Raw genomic sequence first — 10,419 nt, forward strand, 5'->3', positions numbered from 1 at the left:
CGGAGGCTTCAGTGAGGCGGTACCTGAAACACAAAACCTTCAGTCCTCTGTGGAGCTGCAGCAGCAACTCAACACATTCACAAGCTCACACACTCTCAATTTAGCTGGCATAATATCACATCTCAGTTGTTCCTGCTTCCTCTTTACGATAGTTTGGATTTTTAATAATTTACAGCAACATCATTCGGTTGCTTTAAACATCAAATATATCAAAGTCAAAATATAGACAGACAGACAGATAGTCAGCAGTTTGGTGATAAAGTTATCAATAAAAACAAACGTGACATAAATAAGGAAGTATAAGTTAAGGGAATTAGAAAAGTATGAAAAAAGAAGCAGAAATAATAAGAATGTCTGCTCCTTTTATTTCTCGATAGATTCCTGTTAGATCGATTGAAAATGGTTTGACTACTGTTGAAAATTATCTATTAAAGTTGGAAACTATACAATTTTACGTGTAAAATGTAAGAAAAACTAAAATTGGGTATGTTTGTTCATGATTAACAGATATACCTGTACTGTAAAGAGATGAAATTGGAATCAAATAAACAAACAAATTATTGAGGGACTGTAGCAGTGCTTATTTTCTCTTCTTTAAACCATTTCATTTCTCTCACCATATTAACTCCTACTACACATTTGTTCAAATTTCTTCAAACGTGTGTAGCACTTGTATTTTCAAGGTATCAAAGTTGTTTTTCTTCAGGTAATTTGGTGCAACCACAGTAACAATTAGGTTCTGAAATGTAACTCTGATGAAGCATAAGTCTTCTCAGTGTAAAGAAGGTCACTGGGCTTTTTCTGATTATGGCACATTGGAGGAAACATATTATTTACTCTATGCTGGCAAGGAGCTCCCAACTGGACCTCCAAACATCATAAAGATCTGTATAATCCCATTTTGAGAAAATTCTGGCTTTTCCCGAATGGCGGATCTAGTCCGCCTCTCTGCACCAACATCCTGGACAGCAGAATGTTACCAGAGGCACAGGCCAATTTTATGTGACAATACCTTATCTAAATGTTTTATTTTTTAAAATCCTTCAGATCTCAGTGGATAATTAACAGCTTATGCCATTGGTGTGGCTGTAGCTTGGTCCAAAAACACCTCAAAAATGGATTGGTGGAAGCCCAGTGGCTGGCGATGAGATGCTTGTTGACCCTATGAGTGCTCTGAGGCCAGAACACCTGGTTCTCTCTGGATCCATGTGTTATGAAAGACAAAGTAATTAATGATGAATCTTCATTTTTGGGGAGATCCAGCCATCAGATGGTCAATGTCCTACCTGGACCATTAATTGCTGGGCCTCTGAAATACCGAGCTATAATGAAAATGTGTCCTTGACTTCCTCCATCCCTGTCTTTCCATCTGTCATTTGGTTCATTGCTAAAAAATACATAACACCAATACAAACGCAAAATGTTAACGAGATATATCTCTCAACGTGCCGCCACAATCGTGCAGGGAGTCATTCTCTGGATGGCCACAAACTGCAGGCAAACAAGACCTCTTGGACTGTGCATTTTCAGTTCACCACCATTCATGCTGCCATTTGGAATCGCTACTTTCTTTGGTAGAACGTCCTTGGAGTATTGGGGGTGTTCATGCAAAGCAAGTTGGCTAATGGAAGTACTTTGCAAGCGGCACAAGTGTGAGTAACATCAAGCACATATTATAAGTGTGACTGGTGCAACACTGATGCCACATATTTCACACGGTCACTAGGAATGAACTTCAATCGGGTTCGTTGTGTAACAAGTCAAACAGCTTTTGTCAGACTACTGTTGGCTCACGGTTGTCATGAAGCGGTTGAAAGAAAGCCCACAAATGTGCTTCCTTCCAATAGTACCCATCGTCCCGGATGTACCGTTTCTCAAACCATCAGGCCAGAGTAGGACTTTACGGCTGAACTTGCTGTTTCCTTAGGCTGACTATACTGCGAAAACTTAATTAAATCATTGAGTTTGTGTGAGTACTTACAACTTTCTGGCAGTCCAGTAACTTTTATTTTGTTTTGGAGAAATACATTATAAATATTATGCAGGGATGGAGTTTAATTTGGCAACAAACACCAAAGTTCTCCTACCTGAACCTGTACTTCCCCTCCTCTCACTCAATCCAGTCATTAGACAATGTCTGTATGGAGTATATTTCTTCGTGTACAACTCGATAAGAATATGGAATCGTGCAGTGTAATGAGGAGAGGTGGAAGCACAGTCGAGCCCTTTCACTGTTGCTCATTGAAGAGGACACACAGTTGTCTATTCTTTAACACTCGCACAATCCGTGTCTCAGCCTTTTCATTGGCGATGCCACGCCTGTTTAGATTCTGGTTTCATAGGTTAATGTGTCAATGGTTAATGGAAAAGGCATTTCAAGACGGTTGTCGACAGCACTGATGTAATTTGTAGGTGTTCTGTAACTTTTCATTTGTGCGACGGAACAGACCAGTGAGCTCAGACGCCCCATGTTCTGGGAGTGATGTTGGAACCTAACCCCCCATCTAAATCTGTCCAACAGCTATTTTTGTGTCTGGCCCCACTTTACAGAACACAAACATGCAATTTCACCCTCTACCAGCAGCAGTCAGGAATACCTCTCGCCATTATAAGAATCCACATGCTTTAAACCCTTTTTGAAAAGATACTTCTATGTAAATAATTTTCCTTTAACAAAATATAGATCCAAACAATATATACAATCTCATACAATTAATATGACATAATGACAAATTATATACATTTACACACAATTTTCTAGCTCTGGCAAGACAGAATTTTATATTTTTTAAATATAAATAATAAATACATTATCTTAAATTAGGAAAATAAAAGCTCATCTGAGGGTTTTAGAAGCGAATTGATGGACAGCCTACAAGGTAGATGTTTTACAACTCAGTTAAATGGACAGTATACATCACAAACTTACATACAAGTTGCACTCGATGGCTGGTACATTTTTTAAATTTCAGAATGATAGACTAAATGAGAAAATTAAAGCCAAATAAAAAACTTCATTTAGTATTTCGAATTCATCCAGACACTTAATATTATGCAGCCTTTGGTCCATCTCTAAATGTTTATAAATCACTTCTATATTTCCACCTCTATGAAGCAGGAGACAACTTCCTGGTTTTGTGTTGTCCTTCTTTCAGTGTGTTTTTTGACCACAGTATCTCTGGCCCACAGGAAATAACATTAGCTTCTCCCATGTATGCCTTATTCCAAAATATACCACAAGTGAATCATTGTGTTCCCTTTTTATGTACTTGACAATATAAATGGAATTATCAAATTCAATGAGTCGGACAAAGACGGTGATTCCATAACACATCGCCTCAAATAATAATAATAAAAAAAATTCTGTTGGATTGTGTCTCATTGACAGCCGTAGAAAAGTATTTGTTGGTTGAAATTTTGAAAAAAGAGGCTTTTTCATTAGTTTACGAGTATGAACGTCGACGCTTCCGCACAAAAATCCCTGAGCCTCATGCAAAAACCCAATCAGAAGTCGGCAGCTCTGAGACACGGCTCCGTGTCTGAATAATAAAAAGGTGGGTAAAGAGTTTGACCTCTGCACCGAATCCATCCCCTGACTGCTATTTGTCTGGTGCAGGTTGATATTGAACGGTGCGGTATCACCTTCTGTTGTTGCTTACAGCTTGTAAACATGAGTACACAGGCAGCCTGCATGTGTTAAAGGCATATTAGGTTCTCTCCCTGGTGTTGAGGCGGTTTTATCGAGTGTGGATCGTTCTCCACACACTCAAATGCCTGCAGCCTGCCCCCAACCTCTCCACCACCTCCCACTGAGCTTCCTCTGTTCCACCGCTTCATCTCCACCTCCATCCAGTCGGTCCCCCTTGCACTAGCCGTCTCATGTCCCTTTTAACTAGACTGTGGGCTTTTCTTCATCCAAAGCTCTCATTTCAAGCCCAAGCACACTCACACACACACTGTGAGTAATTGTCTATTAATTGAACACGTTCTTAATGAAATGGTTTTGCCGATATTTCCTGAGATTCCTCTTCTGCGAGTTTTAATTAGAATATCTAAACCATGCTCTTCGAACCCATCAGAGGCTCAGTTTAACACACTGTCCATTTAGATATTTGTTCAGATTGTGCCGTAACAACTGACATGTTAAGAGTCTTTAGTGACTAATATTCAACCAACGGTTATTATTATGTTTCTCACATGTCCGAAAGATATGGTTATTTTTTTTGCTTCTATGAACACAATCTTTAATAGATATAAAGGGATGCACCAAAATAAAAATGATTTGCCGAAACCGAAAAAAAATAGGTAACCAAGGCTGAAACAAACCAAATATTATTATTCAAATGATTGGTACTATTGGAAAATATGGCTGTAATTGTATTTATCCCACTGTTATGAAGGCACGATAACAGTTTCTACGCTATTGAACATTTTAGACCTGCCTGTGTTGATGTCACAAGGTAAGGATTATTAGGGTTGGATTGTTCAAACAATGTTAAATAATGTTGTTTTTTTTAACATTTGTTTTGTTACACATTGTTTTGGTCGATGTAAATAATGAGTCATTAAGGTGGAGTTTATACATCACGAGTCAGCATTTTTAGCATTATATAGTCAGAATTGACATAGGCTCATTAAAAATTGAAGGTCATTAGCTTTATATTGGAGTCAATTTTGACAAAAATTTGCAGTGTATTATTTTGTTTTAAGTGCCTTGTGATCCTGGTGTCAATCGATTGAATGTTTGTGCCATGCATGTCATGAATGGAGAAATAATCATCATGCTTTGAGACCAGTATCCTGGCTCAAGACCTGACGACACACATAGAACTAGAGGCCGTAGATCGCTGAGACCAACACGTGACAGAGACCACGAATAATTGGTCTTTTCACAGTCCTCGAGAGACAAAGACCGTTCACAACACGAGCAACAATCTTTAATTGTTCTGCACAACATTACCAATATATATTCATAATACCTGAGGAGAATCTTCAAACGAAGCAAAAGCCTCAAATACAATTGGTTTTGATGAGTGACCATCCATGAAAGATCTTCCAAAAGACTTGGGAAGTCAAACGCATGCCTCTGTGGACCAGAATCCCATCAGCATATAAATATTAACATTCCAAGTCATTTTTCCCTTTTATACTGAATCAAAGTCAGTGTTTTTTTTAAAAAGGACCCACGTGAAAATCTTCACTCCCCAAATCTATGAAAGGAGATATTTCCCTCCAATTAAACCTTCTCTTTTTCTTTTCTCTACTTATCAACCCCTTCACCCGTCCTCCCCCTGACATCAGCGGAGTGTCACTGATATTTACCAAATACAGTCTGACAAAGAAAGGAGTGGGATTTTTTTACTGATTGAACATCAAAGTGCCAAAGTCTCCTCCTGGAGGCCCGCCCCTTCTATTAGCCGCCCTCAAGAACAGAGCACAACATCAATTTCTCACACATCAATGGCAGCTTCCTAATCAATTGAAAAAGACACTTGTATGGGGATGCAAATCTAATCTTTGTCTTATTAGAGCTTTTAGAAGATGCATGTCGGGATTTAATGCTATGAAATAAAAGGGCTTCGCTTTTTTTTTTTAATCTAAAGATGCAGGCGTTAGTAATGGTCCAAAATCAAAGCCTGGAGACTGTGGTAATTACTGGAAGAGTTTGCCTATCCTTATTAATATTGATCAAATATTACTGTGATCTGATCTCGGGGCCTCTGATGAATTTGGAAGGTGGTTAACGAGCACAAAGAGGAACATGGCTCTCATTTACTCGCTGCAGCAGCGACAGCACAACATCCTCCTATTGTAAAGATTCTCAGTTGTATCACATAAAGATTCTCACCCTCTGTCTCTCTGGCTTTGTTTGTTTTCCTTGAGTACTTTCACTTTGTGTCGCTGGAAATTCAAGGCTGGCGTTTCATTGACCTGATGATGATGATGTGTTTCTCGAAAATGGCTCAAGATCACAAAACAATTTATCCCTCAACAGCAACATGAATGAAACGTGTCTGGAGAGAGAGGACTCCACAATGCCTGGCCTCTCCTGCCTGTTAAGTGACACTTCAGCTGCTGAAACAGTATTATATTCAGAATTGCAAATTATTTTTGCCAGTTTTGAGTGTGTGGCTTGACCCAGTGAAGGGATCACGGCTGATCGAATTACAGGAACTACACTTTTTAGCTTACACAACAAGAAACATGTCATTCTTTTTTTTCCTTTTCTTTTTTTCAAGAACACGGATCAGCCAAAATGAAGAAGTTAGAACGCTATAAGAAGCAAGTGTTGTGTTGCATTACATCATCAAGTGATGTGTTGACCAGACAGCTGAATTAAATACTCTATACTTGCACTCTGAAGCTGAACCAGCAGCAACTCATCTTGGAACGAAATGTTTTTTCTTGACCCAAGCACAAGTCAAAACATCCTCTAGATCAACATTCATTTCCATTTGCAACCTTTTCTTAAAAGGGTTTGTGTTACAGTTTGTAATACTCTGGAGTGTGTAACTTCATGTCCAAACATCTCCATTAATTTTCCAGTCATTTGTTCCTCTGACATAATCCTTCGTAATATTGTGTATGTTTATGGTGTTGTTTATGTAAGCTATCAAATATATGTTGTTATGATGTTGACACCGGTTAGGTATTTCAGTACAGTAGGTATATTATTACATATACTTCATTTCCCTTACGTCTATGTGGCTCTTTATCAGGTGCCAATATGAAAACATTTGAAGATGTTCAGGAAATATAATTATATAAAATTAAACAATACAGTATATTAGTGTTTGTCTCTCCACTAATAGATTATTTTAATAATCAAGTACAAACAGTACATTTTGTGCATATAATACATGTGTAAAAACTAATGCACAACACAATGTTCGTTAAAATAGTTATGTTAAGAGATACTTATTCACAATAAATACATTTTAGGCCAATTTACAAAAGTATTACTAAATATTCCACTTCATCTGAAGTTAACATAGTTATTTTACATTCAGGGAGGGTATAGATTTAATAAAACGGGCCTTGGTCACCTTTTTAAATTCCACAAAAAAAGATTTCATTTGAGGTTAATTCATTGATATCTGAGCATCACAAACCTCCAGCCCTGAGTTGAAAAGCAGTAGCACATGTGGAGGACATTGATCGCCTTTTGCTTGAAGCCTTCTGGAGTGTATTGGATGCCAAAGTTGACTCCAATTGATTTTCCAGCATTAATTTCTTAATTAAGACCCTAAAAGAAGACCACAAGCACTGTAGCCCAAACCTCCCGCTGAGAATTGTGGGATGTTTTGGTATCACCCATGCTGCAACAATATGATTATCAAGGATTTTGGGATCAATTTTGAGCGGTAGGAGATGTACCTGAAAGGTAATCAATACAGAGACACTGTGAGGCCTCCAAGTTTATACATGCAACGGTATCAGCCCAAGGAAAATGTTAAACACCGATTCAATTACATCCCAAAGAGATTTAGACAAAGAAATAATTTCCTTTGATGTTTTACTCAAATAGTTGTTTTACTTTGTTTCCTCCGTGTCAGATCATCACTACAAGGTATTCAACGAGTGCAACTGCATCAAGAACTCTTGACTGAACTTGTACTTTTCCTCGTGTCAAAAACCATGAAACATTCGTCACACCGATCATAATATTGACAAATAAATGGGCTTTGTGTACATCTGGCATGTTGTTAAACTCCAGTCTACACACAAACGTGTTTTCTGACTTTTCTGGTTTAAAATTTCACTTCAAGAAAAAATATATATTAATAGAGATTAAATCAGATAAAATGTGCATTATGATAGTAAACAATTATAAAATATGGATTCATATCTATTTGTACATATGGTGCAATTAATGTGCAGGAATAAAACAAATCATACATGTTATTAATCTCTATATTGGATTGATGCTGCTTGAGCTGACCTTCAAGCATGAAGACTAATTTAATGTTGCACTTTCCCGACTCACACTTGACCTGTATCCTGATGTCATCTTTTGATTACATTGAGTTTATTCATTTGTTTTGTATCCAAGTCCAATAATGAGCTAATACACACTTTTGGAGCAGAATGTTATTCGTCCAATAGAAAAAGAAGTAGTTTTGCACTTAACTTTAACCTGCTTGGCACTTAACCTTGATGATGTTTCGTGTCCTTTTACTGCGATTGTACAAAGAGCGTGGAGTGAAGCTTCCATTAACTGGCTCGTCCTCTCTTCTGGTAATGAACAAGTTGACACTGTTGTACTGACTGGCAGCTAATGTGAGTGAGGGTCACACCACCATTGTGCAGCTACTAATGGCTGCAGTCGTCAGTGTCAAGTTCACAGGAGATATCAAGTTCCTTTAAAAATAAATAAATGTGTGTCCTTCGATATAGAGATGATTCATTTGTTTACATGGAGGCATGTTACAATTCAATTAAATATCACTTGAAGATGTTTTTAAACCTTCAACTGTATCATGAACCCAAACACAACCACATTCAACTATAAACAACCACATTCAACTATACACAACCACATTCAACTATACACAACCACATTCAACTAGACACAACCACAATCAACTAGACACAACCACATTCAACTATACACAACCACATTCAACTATACACAACCACGTTCAACTATACACAACCACATTCAACTATACACAACCACATTCAACTATACACAACCACATTCAACTATACACAACCACATTCAACTATACACAACCACATTCAACTAGACACAACCAAAATCAACTAGACACAACCACATTCAACTATACACAACTACATTCAACTATACACAACCACATTCAACTATACACAACCACATTCAACTATACACAACCACATTCAACTAGACACAACCACAAACAACTAGACACAACCACAATCAACTATACACAACCACATTCAACTATACACAACCACATTCAACTATACACAACCACATTCAACTATACACAACCACATTCAACTAGACACAACCACATTCAACTATACACAACTACATTCAACTATACACAACTACATTCAACTATACACAACCACGTTCAACTATACACAACCACATTCAACTATACACAACCACATTCAACTATACACAACCACATTCAACTATACACAACAACATTCAACTAGACACAACCACATTAAACTATACACAACCACATTCAACTGTACACAACCACATTCAACTATACACAAGTTTCATTCAACTATACACAACCACATTCAACTGTACACAACCACATTCAACTATACACAACCACATTCAACTGTACACAACCACATTCTACTATACACAATCACATTAAACTATACACAACCACATTCAACTATAAACAACCACATTCAACTGTACACAACCACATTCTACTATACACAATCACATTAAACTATACACAATCACATTAAACTATACACAACCACATTCAACTATAAACAACCACATTCAACTATACACAACTACATTCAACTATACACAACCACATTCAACTATAAACAACCACATTCAACTATAGACAACTACATTCAACTATACACAACCACATTAAATCAACACAACCACACAAAACAAACTAAACAAAACCACATTCAACTATACACATACATTCAACTATACACAACCAAATTCAACTATAGACAACCACAATAAACAAAACACAACCACATTCAACTATAGACAACCACATTCAACTATACACAACCACATTAAACAAAACACAACCACATTCAACTGTACACGACCACATTCAACTATACACAACCAAATTCAACTATATACAACCAAATTCAACTATACACAACCACATTAAAGAGCGTAAAGAGAGAAGAAGATCGTTCCAAAGCTTAGGAGCAACTGAAAAGATTTCTCTCCTCTGGTCCTGAACCGTGTGCGTGGAACCATCAGTAGATTCTGATCCACAGACCTCAGAGTCCGAGCTGGGATGTAAGGCTGCATCAGATCAGTGATGTGAGGAGGAGCCTGACCATGAATAGCTCTGAAAGTAAGAACCAGAATTTTAAAGTTGATCCTGAAAGAAACTGGAAGCCAGTGAAGAGTTTTAAGGACCTGAGAGATGTGAGTTCTTCTACTTGAGTGGGTCAGAATTCTCGCTGCAGAGTTCTGAATCAACTGCAGACGAGACAGCTCCTTCTTGTTAAGACATGAAAACAAACTGTTACAATAGTCCAGACGAGAAGAAACAAACACATGGATTACAAGCTCCAGATCATGTTCCGACAACATTTTCCTAAGTTTAGAGATTTTTCTCAGTTGAAGGAAACAGTTTCTGGTCAGCAAGAGACATGTCTTTATGAAATACAACACCCAGGTTTCTCAGGCTCAGTTTGACAGACCGACCTAAGTCACCCAAGTACTGACTCAACCCTGGAATCTTATCATCA

Source organism: Callionymus lyra, chromosome 6 (assembly GCF_982586985.1).
Source record: "Callionymus lyra chromosome 6, fCalLyr1.hap1.1, whole genome shotgun sequence".
Taxonomy (NCBI): Eukaryota; Metazoa; Chordata; class Actinopteri; order Syngnathiformes; family Callionymidae; genus Callionymus; species Callionymus lyra.